This window comes from Onychostoma macrolepis, chromosome 11, assembly GCF_012432095.1.
Source record: "Onychostoma macrolepis isolate SWU-2019 chromosome 11, ASM1243209v1, whole genome shotgun sequence".
NCBI classification, from domain to species: domain Eukaryota; kingdom Metazoa; phylum Chordata; class Actinopteri; order Cypriniformes; family Cyprinidae; genus Onychostoma; species Onychostoma macrolepis.
In genome coordinates this window covers 3,742,992-3,758,332 of record NC_081165.1, presented here as the reverse complement: position 1 = coordinate 3,758,332, position 15,341 = coordinate 3,742,992, and positions in this window count along the sequence as shown.

The following is a 15,341-nucleotide window of genomic DNA, read 5'->3' as shown; positions in this document are numbered from 1 at the left end:
AAACCCAGAATTGGAGCGTTACTTTTCTTTCTAAGCAAAATATAATTTGTTTAAACTGCTTAATAAAGATTGAAGATTTCAGACATGTCTCTGCTATTCTTCCCACGGCACACTGATGTCTGAGAGAGTTATCTTTATTAAACAAAATAAATCTTTATTGGAGGTTGATTATGTATACTGTCAAGGGAACATCTTATTCAGAGGCGCTAATTTGATAGGGCTACACTCATCAACTAACCAAGCATCCCTCCTACAAATTTTGAAACAATGAAATAAAAATTTTGGAAATTTTATAGACATACGAGATTTATCACTCCCTCCCAGGCTGCAAGCTATACAGGCAGGTTGCATGCTGCAACTTGGGGTTTAGTATAAGTAAATCAAAACCCGTAAATCAATTAAATTGTGATTGCGCTGTGTTATTTTGGAAAATAATATGAATAAGAACCAAGCGCCAACCTCCCGCTCCCTCTCTTGAAACCAACACGGAAGTGACTAAAACTGCAATTCACCGATTGGCCGCTAGAGGCTGGCTCCACAAGGGAGTCAGTCCCATAGACCTCCCATGTTAAAAAACTTTACAGCAGAACAAAATATGTTTATAGCCTGGTTCAAAAAAATATTTTGGTCTATAGGTAATTTTGCCCTTCGTGACAACTGTGAGGGGTGAATTTTTTTTTTTTATAACTCATCCGTTTAAATTATATTAAGCCTTAAAGTTCTGCATAATTAAGGGCGCGGCCACTTGAGTGACAGGTGGACTGCCGCTCTGCTCCAGAGTGTGAAACTTAGAAAACTGGCTTTAAAGATTTTTATTTGAACAGAAAAAAATTATTATAGGTTGGACACTGGAAATCTGGCAATTAGATGTTTTAATGAAAATGATCTCAAACTTGATTTGCATGTTGCAACTTGGGGTTCAGTATAAGTAAATCAAAACCCGGTCAAACACTGTGGATTAAATTGTGATTGCGCTGTGTTATTTTGGACCTCTATATTGATATACTCTGCTTTTGCACTGTCTGCAAAAAGTGAGATCATTATAGCCGAGGTGAGAACTAGTTACTGAGCATATAGCTTCCTGATTCTTTACAGGTCAAGCTTGACAACAGGTTTACTGACTCTTCCAGACCTTGTAAGTATCAGTCCAGGCTTAGGAGTAGGCAATTCTTGAAGATGACGTCGGTTACGTCTCAGTACTGCTCCTTGGTCCGTCTCGATGACATAGGAATGAGGTGTTACACTTTCTTGCCTGATCACTGCCGGTGAAGCCCAGACCTTCTCATGGTCCAGCTTGGTAAGAACAGTGTCACCTGGTCTCAGTGTTGACAGATTTTTAGCTCCATTAAGACAATTGTAGTAGAAAGCTTGTCTGTCTTTCTCTAATTTGTCTTTCAGCATGACAGACTTCCTATTTGGCCACTTGGGTTGAAGATACTTCTCTAGGGTTGGAAGTGTTGTTCTGATTTTCCTTCCCATTAGAAGCTCTGCCCGACTAACTCCTGTAGTGGCACAGGGGGTCGATCGGTAACACATGAGAGCTACCAGAGGATCTGTCTGTTTCAGGATTCTTTTTGCAATCTGCACAGCCCTTTCAATGTGACCATTACCCTGAGGATGGTGAGGACTTGATGTAATGTGTACGAAATCCAGTCGCTTGGCTAGTTCCTGAAACTCAGCACTGGAGAACTGAGGACCGTTGTCACTACTGTATTCACTACCTCATTTGGAATCCCGAATCTTGCAAAGACAGCCTTCAACTTTTGTGTGACATGAGATGTTGTTGTGGAAGGTAAGTGCAGTATCTCCAAAAATCTGGAATAGTAATCAGACACAATTAGATAATTCTGTCCATGATGTTCACAAAGATCAGTCGCAATCCTTTTCCAGGGTCTTTCTGGGAGTGGTGTGGAGATCAGGGGCTCTTTCTGCTGTGTATTTCTCAGCTCACGACATATCTGACATGACAACACTGTGTTCTTTATGTCCGCTGAAATTCCTGGCCACCACACTGACTCCTGTGCTCTCTCTCTAGACTTTGTTAGGCCCTGGTGACCTTTGTGAATCTTTGCCAGAATCTCCTTTCTCATTGCCCTTGGCACAACGATTCTCCTTCCCTTGATCACTAAACCCTCATGCTCTGAGAGCTCCGCTTTTGCAACCGTGTACTCTCTGGCTGCTACCGGAACTTGGCTCCTGTGTTGTGCCCATCCAACTCTGATCAGCTTGATTATGGCTTGCAACTCACCATATGTTGTAGTAGCATTTCTGATACAGTCGATTTTATGGGACGTCGCAGGTATACCTTGTATATACCTTGTATATGCATCCACATAGCACTCCACATCCGCATGTGTTTCTGTTTCTTTAGTAATAGCAGTTTGCAGGCTCCTGGACAGTGTATCTGCAACGACAAGCGTCTTGCCTGGCACATACTCTGCTATGGGCATCAAAAGTCTCTGGCACCGTACTGGAACGTTGTCAAGACTCCTGTTGTTGATGAGAGGAACCAGTGGCTATGATCTTAATAGCAGTATGCATAGCAAATCAAATTATGCATTTAGTTGCAGCAGCAGTAGGTAGACCGTAGTTTACATTTACATTTACATTTTACATTTATTAATTTTTCAGACGATTTTATACAAAGCGACTCACAATTCCTGAAGTTTCAATGTATAAGAATGGATGGTACGTGAACTCTTCAAGCGAATAGGCATCATTTGCATTTCATTTAAAAGGGGCTTACAGCAATTCTTAGTACCTTTGTGCTGCTGTTGCAGCAGTATGCATAGTTATTCAGATCGTATATAGCTAATTTAATAGCAGCAGCATGCATAGCAAATTCATTTGCAATGTTAGAAATAATATTAGCAGCAGGAAGTCAATTATTGTTGCTAATATAGCAGCGGCAGCAGAAAGTACTTTAGTTGCTTGAAATTCAGTGATAACGCATGGGGTAAATAACTCTTTAAAGTGAAATAGGCATTTTATTTCTTATTTAATGGGGCTTACAGTAGATTTTGTGAACTCTTCGAAACAAAATAGGTATTATTTGATTGTGTTGCTTGTTAATAAAAATGCTTATAGCATTTCGAAGTACTTTCGTGCAGCTGTAGCGGCAGTATGCATAGCTATTCAGATCGCTAGTTTATTCAATTTTAATAGCAGCAGCACACATAGCAAAATTCAGACACAATGTTAGAAATATTAGTAGCAGTCTGCATGGCAATCCAATTATCATTGTTGCTATTATAGCAGCGGCAGCAGAAAGTGCATTTGCTTGCATGAAATTTTAATAATAAGATAACATTTGGAGGGTAGTGAATTTTTAGGTGAAATAGCCATTTTATTACTTTGCTATTCAATTCAACAGGGTTTAAAGAACTCTTCAAAGCGAAATAAACATTAATTGGTTGTTTGGTTATTTAATAAAGGGGAAGTAGCAATTCTAAGTACTTTTGTTCAGTAGTATGCATAGCTATTCAGATCACAATGTTAGCAAATTTTATAACATGCATAGCAAATTCAGATGCAAGGTTAAAAATAATATTAGAAGCAGCATGCATAGCAAGTCATATTATTGTTGCTAATATAGCAGCGGCAGCAGAAAGCACTTTAGTTGCATGGCATTTTAGTGATAACTCTGGAGGATAAATTAACTCTTTAAAATGTAATAGGCATTTATTACTTATAATAAAAAAATAAAAAGAAATGTGCTGCAGCAGTAGATTATGCGTAGCAAATTCTGAGTAAATATTACAACTGAAACAGCTCGCACAGTAAATTCCTACAACATTGTGAATATCATAACAGCAACAGCACGTACTTCAACTCAGTATTGAAATGTTAGTGAATATTATCAATAGCAGCAGTAGCAGAAGTTTTGTTGTGTTGGGCGCATCGCGCTGCATACATTGCGGACAGCTTTACCTATCGTAACGGGTCTATTGACTTTGTCATGTTGTGCCGCTCGCGTCTGGCATAGACACCATGTTAAAGTAAAATAGGCATTTGCCTAGCTACCTATATGCCTAATTAATGGAGCTCCCAGCAGTTCAGTCTCTTGTGCAGCAGCTTGCATAGGCATTCAGTCATCAAGATTTTCTCTGCAGCAGCATGCACAGCATTTCTATGTTGCAATTTTAATTTGGACTCAATTAATATAAAAGCACACAACTGCATTTAAATAAAGTCACTGTAGTGTCTTGCTCAAGACCATCTTGGAACGAGCCATGCACTTAGCAATGATGAGTTCAATGCAAACAGCTTTGTTCCAAGTTATAACAACTGGGCTCCTTGGGTTGGACCCACAGAACATGAAAAGTTTCATGCACCAAGACAGGCTACTGAAATGGCAGATCTCCAAATGACAGAGGAGAGGCTCCAAGATGCACTAATTAAGCTCAAGGTAATGGCTGGTTTCACTGATTATTAATTTACTGTGTTTGAATTAAGCTAAATATTATTTCTTGTTAAAATAATAGGTGGACATGGTTCGAAAACTGTGCAAGCAATGTGGCCTGGACTCAAAAGGCTCAAAAATGGACCTCATCCTAAGACTGCGGGATGAAATAAGGAACAGGTCATCTTACGACAAGATCTTTGAGAAGGTCTGGGGAGCTTCAGGTAAGATGCATCTTTCACTGTGCAGTTAGATCTGTAGTTGCTCTACAGTTGTAAAAAAGTCCTTCTGCCAGGAGAATGTAATGTTTGTAGCTCAAGCATACAAGTTCATCTGTAGCATTTATTAAACATTGTTTATATACATTATTATTACATCAATTATGTGTTTTCCATAGGTGGTTGGGCAGTTGCTCTTGTGCAGTGGTGTACTCCATAAAATTTAATTTAAGATCAGAGAGTCCCAGAGACTATGCGGACATTTTACTTAGCTGGAAGCACTTCCCAAACGTTTCCATATACGACTTTGCAAGGGGACTGGCAACACGCTAATTTGAGGCAGCCTGAAAAATTGCCATTTAGACGACATGAGGGGCAGCTGGCTGAAGCAACCACAGACAATCTGCAGCTGGCGGGTGAGGGAAAGCTAAAGGTCGGTTTACCTTGGCTCAAAACAAAGAAAACAGATACAGACACAAACTGCCACCCAATCACTTGGTCATCTGACCACTACACCCTATATGACATTTTCCATGAGAGGTACAGTGGGGCAAAAAAGTATTTAGTCAGCCACCAATTATGCAAGTTCTCCCACTTAAAAAGATGAGAGAGGCTTGTGATTTTCATCATAGGTATACCTCAACTATGAGACACAAAAAAATCCAGAAAATCACATTGTAGGATTTTTAAAAAATGAATTGGTAAATTCCTCGGTAAAATAAGTATTTGGTCACCTACAAACAAGCAAGATTTCTGGCTCTCACAGACCTTTAACTTCTTCAAGAGGCTCCTCTGTCCTCCACTCGTTACCTGTATTAATGGAATCTGTTTGAACTTGTTATCAGTATAAAAGACACCTGTCCACAACCTCAAACAATCCAACTCGAAACTCCACCATGGCCAAGACCAAAGAGCTGTAAAAGGACACCAGAAACAAAATTGTAGACCTGCACCAGGCTGGGAAGACTAAATCTGCAATAGGTAAGCAGCTTGGTGTGAAGGAATCAACTATTGGATCAATTATTAGAAAATGGAAGACATACAAGACCACTGATAATCTCCCTCGATCTGGGGCTCCACGCAAGATCTCACCCCGTGGGGTCAAAATGATCACAAGAACTGTGAGCAAAAATCCCAGAACCACACGGGGGGACCTAGTGAATGACCTGCAGAGAGCTGGGACCAAAGTAACAAAGGCCTCAAATCCTGCAGTGCCAGACGTGTCGCCCTGCTTAAGCCAGTACATGTCCGGGCCCGTCTGAAGTTTGCTAGAGAGCATTTGGATGATCCAGAAGAGGATTGGGAGAATGTCATATGGTCAGATGAAACCAAAATAGAACTTTTTGGTAAAAACTCAACTTGTCGTGTTTGGAGGAGAAAGAATGCTGAGTTGCATCCAAAGAACACCATACCTACTGTGAAACATCATGCTTTGGGGCTGTTTTTCATGTAAACGAAAGAATGAATGGGGCCATGTATCGTGAGATTTTGAGTGAAAACCTCCTTCCATCAGCAGGGGCATTGAAGATGAAACGTGGCTGGGTCTTTCAGAATGACAATGATCCCAAACACACCGCCCGGGCAACGAAGGAGTGGCTTCGTAAGAAGCATTTCAAGGTCCTGGAGTGGCCTAGCCAGTCTCCAGATCTCAACCCCATCGAAAATCTTTGGAGGGAGTTGAAAGTCCGTGTTGCCCAGCGACAGCCCCAAAACATTACTGCTCTAGAGGAGATCTGCATAGAGGAATGGGCCAAAATACCAGCAACAGTGTGTGAAAACCTTGTGAAGACTTACAGAAAACGTTTGACCTCTGTCATTGCCAACAAAGGGTATATAACAAAGTATTGAGATTAAATTGTGTTATTGACCAAATACTTATTTTCCACCATAATTTGCAAATAAATTCTTTAAAAATCATACAATGTGATTTTCTGGATTTTTTTTTCTCATTTTGTCTCTCATAGTTGAGGTATACCTATGATGAAAATTACAGGCCTCTCTCATCTTGTTAAGTGGGAGAACTTGCACAATTGGTGGCTGACTAAATACTTTTTTGCCCCACTGTATACAAAAGATGCTAGAGACGCCCTTCGGAGGATTGGACTTGTCCCAGAACTGGCTGGTTGAGTTAACAGCCAGTGCGCTGAACAGTTATTTGCAGAAATTAGGAAAAACAACTATTTTTTGAATACCCTCACACCCTCTCAGCACATCTTCGTGATGAGAAACATACTACACCACTACAACACAAAATGCAATACCAAAACTAAAGCCAGCATCCAGAAAGTAGTGGGCAAAGATGTTCGGCTGCAGCTGGATGACAACGGTCAGATAGTAATGGATAAATTAATTAAGCTGTTTATTTTGTCAGTTGTTTAACATTGAATGGTCATCTGCATTATTATCTTATAATCTGTACTGTTGTTGTTTTGTTTTGTTTTGTTTTACTACAGGCACAGCTGCACAGATACCAACTGAAGCAGAGGAAACAATACAATCCAGTGAGTGACAGAAAACTAAATAAAAAGCAATAATACATCTGAATTTAACAGTATGGATCTGCTTTATCTTGGGGAATATTTCATGATAATTCATGTTTTCTACTGCTCCCGTTTTCACATCAGGAGTTCAGATCAATAATTTTATTTTATTTTTTTTACTTGTGATTGTACACTACTTTTCTAACTTTCTTCAACTATAAACAAGTTTTACTAAAACCATAAAAAAATCATTTACAAATATGGATCTTCTCTTAAGACTGTCCTAGCCCATCTGACCTAGTTCAAGGTGTAACGACAAGCCAAACAGATGAACATGCAGGCAGGAGGATATGGGATGTTGACTATCTCCCAGCACAACAGAATTTGGTAATTTATTCATATTTCAATGATTGTCATAAATATTGTTATCTGGATTACTGTTCATATGTGTATGTTTTACTAAGTTACATAACAATTTTTTTTTTCATTTTATCAGCTGGTGTATGTCTTGGATAGAGCCAAAGATCCAAATGAAGATTTACTTCAGCTGAGCCCAACCCTAACATTAAAGAGAAGTGACTTTTGGTCTTTGGCCTTTGATGAATTAGAGGCAACAGTAAATATCTATTCATAGGCATTATTTTGCTGATGACATTGGGTTGATATGAATGCAACTTTACTAATATTCTTCCATATATTTTTTTACCAGATTGGCAATCAGTGCTTTCAGCTCATAGCTGCGCTTGCAGCTTCACAGGTCAGTTTGATAGCTTTTGTTGTGTTTAGTAATTCAGGGGTTATGAAAAATATTTAATGTCACACTGCACTATGTGTTTCTATCTTTTCAGGGCAAAGATGTGTTTGCTGTCAACAGTTATGTGGTGGTCATGTGGTTGCCTCCATATAACAGTGATCCTCTGCCAGCTTTACCAGTTAGTATCCTTTAAAATATGTGGCACGCACATTTTAATTATTTGCTTATGTTACGATATGAATTGTTAGTGCAAGAAATTAATAATCATATATTGTGATATTAATCATCATAACTGTGGTTCACCATGATTCTCATTTCACAGGATGATGCTGCAACCAAAGACTTAATTTTACTTCCTTCATGGGAGTCAGGGCACTGGATTATATGTGTAAGTTACATTTTTCCATATGAGTGAATGAATGATGTATTTATATAGTGCTTTATTTGCGTGTACACGCAATGCGCTTTACAATCATGTGGGGGGTCTCTCCTCAACCACCACCAGTGTGCAGCATCCACCTGGAGCGCCAGTGCGCTCACCAGCTACAGGTGGAGAGGAGAGAGAGTCATAGACCCAATCAAGTGGATGGGGATTATTGGGAGGCCATGATTGACAAGGGCCAGTGGAGAGAATTTAGTTACACCCCTACTCTTTTACAAGAAGTGCCATGGTTTTATTTGTATTTTTAATGACCACAGAGAGTCAGGACCTCAATTTAACATCTCATCCAAAGGATGGTGCTTTTTGACAGTATAGTGTCCCCATCACTATACAGGGGCAATAGGACCCACACAGACCACAGGGTGAGCACCCCCTGCTGGCCTCACTAACACCTCTTCCAACAGCAACCTAGTTTTCCCAGGAGTCTCCCATCCAGGTTCTGACCAGGCTCAACCCTGCTTAGCTTCAGTGGACAACCAGTCTTGGGCTGCAGGGTGATATGGCTGTGGCTGTTAGCCTGCTATGCATAATGTAATTGTACTTATTGGTTGTTATGTCCATAATTACACAAGTGTGCATTATGGGCTCTCGATTGGTCCAAACTTCTAGGATGCACCAAAAATATTGGCCATTGAAAATTTTCAGCTGAAATCCTAAGTTTCAGGATAGAAGCTGCAAACTAACCAGACATCTCTTGTTGTAGGGTGTAGGTTTGTTGGTAGCCTATTATCTAAACTTTGAAAGTAATTTTGAGGTCAAGTCACACTAATGGAAGGAAATAATTTTTTACAATTGTAAAGTATTTTAAGATTAATAGAATTTGTAGTTAGTTTTTCAGACCAAAGCTAATTTTAAAATATACACTTACAATTTTAGCTCAGTATCTTCAGTTTTGCTTTGGCCAAGAATTTTCTTCTTCTGTGCATCACCAATTTCTAATGTCATGTTCTTTCACAGATCCTTAAGCCAAAGTCAAGGGAGATTTTATTTTTTGACTCCATGAACCCTGGAGACTTTGGAGATGGGAGTTACATTCAGATCTTCAGGTTTTTACCTGAGGATAGCACATTTCAAGTTCTACTGTTCTGCATTCATACTAATAACATGCATGTGTTTGGAGTTCATACTAACACAAATTAATGTCTGTGTTCTTATGTAAACCAGTTGTTTTATTATGTAATAGTCTTTACGTCATTTTAAAGGAACTGGCTAAACATTTTTTATTTTTTTTTACAGTTGTGAAGAGTGATGGAATAGTACTTTCATTCGACTTCATGAACTGAAATGTGTCACGCATTATGAACTATATGGTGGATCTGTTTGAGCTCATACTTTTATGTTCGGCCAGTTATGGTTTTGAGTATTATATAATTATAATTCAATCATAGTAAAATCAAAACCCTGGCTCTAACAAAGCTCTAACATTTTTATTGCAACATGATCAATTACATTCTTAAAAAGGTGCTTAAAAGTTTCTTCACAGCGATGCCATAGAATAACCATTTTTGGTTCCACAAAGAACCATTCAGTCAAAGGTTCTTTAACGAACCATCTCTTTCTTACCTTTTTATAATCTGAAGAACCTTCTTTTGCCACGAAGAACCTTTTGTGAAACAGAAAGGTTCTTCAGATGTTAAAGGTTCTTTATGGAACCATTTAGACAAAATGGTTCTTCTATGGCATCGTTAAGCACCTTTTTTTAAGAGTGTATGTCTTTGTTTGCATGTGATTGCCCGTAAATAAAGAATATTTTTTTTTATTGTTGTATTACTTTAGAAAATTGGCAAATCACATTTCTCCCGGCCATTGGAACATGTCTGTACTGACAGATTTTGAGGTACAACTTTTTAAATTCTTTGCTTGTGAACTTTTCATACCTGTAGTGGAGTGTTAAGAAAGAATGCAGTACACAGTTGTCATGAATAACCCGCTTTGGGTGAACTGAGTAAACCAAGTGCACTTTTTTAACAAAACTATAAACAAACATAAAGACTTAAACAAAAAAATAATCACCGGACATGACAGCTATATACTGTATTTATTGTATATGGTCCAATTGTATAAGGTCTATAATTAACAGGGTGCCACTCTTCAGCTAGGAGGAATTGATTGTGGGGTATTCATGTTGATGGTAAGTGGTCTTATTATTGCTATTCAGCTGTGTCTGTGTGCTAAACACCACATTTGTTAATATAGTTTTGGTTTTGTTTTTTAGTATGCACTCCATGTTGCACTCTCAAAGCCATTTGATTTTGCTGTGGTGAGTTTGCATCAGTTTATAGTTATTCCAAAAAGGACTGAGAGAACACTTTCAGCAATAATAATAAAAAAAAAATGACTAAGATATTCAATTGCTATCTTTTATCAGTCTGGCATGCCTATAATCAGGAAGTGGTGGTGCTATCAGTTAATTCAGACATTTCCTCTGACAAGGTATGATATTGATAACTACACTTTTGATTAAAACCTCCATACTGTGCATTTGCAGTATGCAGGCAATATGTAAAAAATAAAGCAATGCATGCCTAAAAATGTTTGTCACTTCCCACAGTCAAGTCCAACAACTAGTCTCCCAGGAACAAGAACTACCAAATCCAGATGACATGGAAGTCACTCCACCGGAGTCAGATATCATGGAGATCACCCCAACACCAGGAATCCATGTATGTAGAGGGAATGTTTATGTATTGCTTGACTTATGTATTTACCTTTCCTGCTTCATTAAGGTGTTTATGAGCAGCACTTCATTAATTACATTATTATTGGAATTCTTATATTGCACACAGGATTCAGCAGTGATGAAAAACATTCAGCTGGCCTGTAAGTGGGTGGAGGAGAACCAACACCACTTTGCAAGGAAGATTGAACTGCCAAAGATCTTAAGGATGAAGGAGAATGATGCCTTGTTGGCTATCACGATGCAAGACTTGTTCATAACACCATGTTTTATGAAAGTGAAAGGGATAAAGAACAAATTTGGGCTCCCTTCCTTTTCAACTTTTCAGAGAGTAGAGGACATGGAATTTTTCTTGCAGGAAATACAAGACAAAAGAGATATCCGTGTGTCTTGTTTACACAACCCTCACTTGTGAATCTACCAATGGGGTACTATGAATGTAAATATTGATTTTTGTTTTGTAAAACATAAGTATAAGTGTTACGGGGCTGACGAGACATGAGACGTGCAGATCCATATGCAGACTTTTATTGACAAGAGACGTGGTCTTAACAGGCAGGGTCGAACAATGGCAGACAGGTATATCATAGGCAATGCAAAGAGTAATCTCAAACGGGTGTGGGTCAGATACAGCGAACAGTATCCAAAGTGGCTTGACAAGAGAGGTAATCCAAAACATAAGCAATAGTCCAGGCAGGGGAAAACACAATCCGAAACAGGCAAGTCAAGACTAGGGAAACTAACAGGGGCTCTGTAAAATGCATACAATACTCGGCAGAGAGGGAAAGAAAGTCCAAGGCTTATAAAACGTGTCTAATGGGTTTCAGCTGTAATCAGTGCAATGTGTAATCTGTGACAAAAAAAGAGGACTTTGGACCACTGAGCAACAGTCCAGTTCTTTTTCTCCACAGCCCAGGTAAGACGCTTCTGATGTGGTCTCTTGTTCAGAAGTGGCTTGGTAGCCCTTTTCCTGAAGACGTCTGAGTGTGGTGACTCTTGATGCACTGACTCCAGCTTCAGTTCACTCCTTGTGAAGCTCTCCCAAGTGTTTGAATCAGCTTTGCTCGACTGTATTCTCAAGCTTGCAGTCATCCTTGTTGCTTGTGCACCTTTTCCTACCCAAATTCTTCCTTCCAGTCAACTTTGCATTTAAAATGCTTTGATACAGCACTCTGTAAACAGCCACACCTTTCAGTAATGACCCTCTGTGACTTACCCTCTTTGTGGAGGGCATCAATGATCGTCTTCTGGATTATTGCCAAGTCAGCAGTCTTCTCCATTATTGTGGTTTCAAAGAACAAGAGATACCCGGAATTTATACTGTAGGGACAGTCATTAATTGAAACTCAAATGTAAATATTCTAATATTTTGAGATACTGATTTTTGACTTTCATGAGCTGTAAGCTCTAATCATCAAAATTAAAACAAAAAAACTTTTGAAATGTTTTACTTTACATGCAACGAATCTAAAATATATGAAAGTTTCACTTTTTGAAATAACTTGCAAGAAAAAATTAACTTAAAATTAACTTAAAAAATTAAAAAATTAACTTTTTCACGACATTCTAATATATGTGGGGCAAAAGTGGGGCAAAAAAGTATTTAGTCAGCCACCAATTGTGCAAGTTCTCCCACTTAAAAAGATGAGAGAGGCCTGTAATTTTCATCATAGGTATACCTCAACTATGAGAGACAAAATGAGAAAAGAAAATCCAGAAAATCACATTGTAGGATTTTTAAAGAATTTATTTGCAAATTATGGTGGAAAATAAGTATTTGGTCAATAACAAAATTTTATCTCAATACTTTGTTATATACCCTTTGTTGGCAATGACAGAGGTCAAACATTTTCTGTAAGTCTTCACACACTGTTGCTGGTATTTTGGCCCATTCCTCCATGCAGATCTCCTCTAGAGCAGTAATGTTTTGGGGCTGTCGCTGGGCAACACGGACTTTCAACTCCCTCCAAAGATTTTCGATGGGGTTGAGATCTGGAGACTGGCTAGGCCCACTCCTTCGTTGCCCGGGCGGTGTGTTTGGGATCATTGTCATGCTGAAAGACCCAGCCACGTTTCATCTTCAATGCCCTTGCTGATGGAAGGAGGTTTTCACTCAAAATCTCACGATACATGGCCCCATTCATTCTTTCGTTTACACGGATCAGTCGTCCTGGTCCCTTTGCAGAAAAACAGCCCCAAAGCATGATGTTTCCACCCCCATGCTTCACAGTAGGTATGGTGTTCTTTGGATGCAACATCAGCATTCTTTCTCCTCCAAACACGACAAGTTGAGTTTTTACCAAAAAGTTCTATTTTGGTTTCATCTGACCATATGACATTCTCCCAATCCTCTTCTGGATCATCCAAATGCTTTCTAGCAAACTTCAAACGGGCCCGGACATGTACTGGCTTAAGCAGGGGGACACGTCTGGCACTGCAGGATTTGAGTCCCTGGCGGCCTTTGTTACTTCGGTCCCAGCTCTCTGCAGGTCATTCACTAGGTCCCCCCGTGTGGTTCTGGGATTTTTGCTCACAGTTCTTGTGATCATTTTGACCCCACGTGGTGAGATCTTGCGTGGAGCCCCAGATCAAGGGAGATTATCAGTGGTCTTGTATGTCTTCCATTTTCTAATAATTGCTCCCACAGTTGATTTCTTCACACCAAGCTGCTTACCTATTGCAGATTTAGTCTTCCCAGCCTGGTGCAGGTCTACAATTTTGTTTCTGGTGTCCTTTTACAGCTCTTTGGTCTTGGCCATGGTGGAGTTTCGAGTTGGACTGTTTGAGGTTGTGGACAGGTGTCTTTTATACTGATAACGAGTTCAAACAGATGCCATTAATACAGGTAACGAGCGGAGGACAGAGGAGTTACAGGTCTGTGAGAGCCAGAAATCTTGCTTGTTTGTAGGTGACCAAATACTTATTTTACCGAGGAATTTACCAATTAATTCTTTAAAAATCCTACAATGTGATTTTCTGGATTTGTTTCTTCTCATTTTGTCTCTCATAGTTGAGGTATACCTATGATGAAAATTACAGGCCTCTCTCATCTTTTTAAGTGGGAGAACTTGCACAATTGGTGGCTGACTAAATACTTTTTTGCCCCACTGTATATTGTTACGCTCTCTTTTCTGAAACGCAACAAAATAAGGGAGTCACCACACACCACAGCTAATTATGTGAATTTATTTATCCGTGTAAGACAGAACAACATCAAACGTCAGTATAAATGGTAATCAGTGTGTCAGCAAGTGCGTGTAAATGTGTAACATTTATGAAAGACATCAGTCCAACCATTCACAGTCCAGAAAACCTCCGAAAGCAACGGCCAAACCCAAGAGAGATGAATCAAAGGTGGCGATGATCTCCCTTATCCCTTACATCTCAGCAGTTCTCCGATAGCCTCATAAGGAACCCAAAATACGGAGCAACAAAAACAGCAGAATCTCAGAAGCTCAGTCCCCACTTCCTTCCACTCACTCCTGGAAGAGCTGTCCCAGTCTTTCATAAGAGCGCCATGATTCCGTTCAGGTGTGAAACCACTCCCTTCAGCCAATCACCTGCAACTCAGAATTAACCGGTTACTCACTGGAACCGTCACACACCCCCCTTTAAAAAAAGATCTGGTCCAAACCAGATTAAAAAAAACAAAAAACAAATCCCACCACCATAACCTTAGAAATCATATTCCTATACCCATGTTATTATACAACCTCTGATCCTAGTACAAACATGATTTTCACAATTCTCTCCATTCTCCCACACGGCCCACCTTGCCACCAGCAATCTGGATCCTGAAAGCAAATTAAGAAGACAAAAGAGCACAGAAAAACAGAAACTACTGTACAACCATGGTAGTTAATTGGTCATCTCAGGAACACGAGACAACGCATCTGCCACTACGTTATCCGATCCTTTAATATGTTTAACAATCAAACTATAGGGCTATAAAAAGAGAATCCAACGCATTAAGCGCTGACTCGGCGACTGTAAAGAATGCAAAAATGTTAGAGGATTATGATCGGAATACACCTCTATGGGCATTCCTCCCCCCACATACACGTCAAAGAACTGAAGTGCCCAAATTAAAGATAAAGCCTCTTTCTCAATCACTGAATAATTCTTCTGATGAGTGTTAAATTTACGAGAAAAGAAACTTACTGGATAGTCCAATCCATTCTCCCTTGTCTGTAACAAGACAGCTCCAGCACCAACCTGGCTGGCATCCACCTGTAATTTGAATGGCATCTCCAGCCTCGGAGCAGCCAAAACAGGAGCAGTGGTCAATAACGGTTTAACATTTTCAAAAGTTCTCTGACAATTTTCGCTCCAATCAAATTTCACCGAACTCTTAAGCAAATCAGTCAG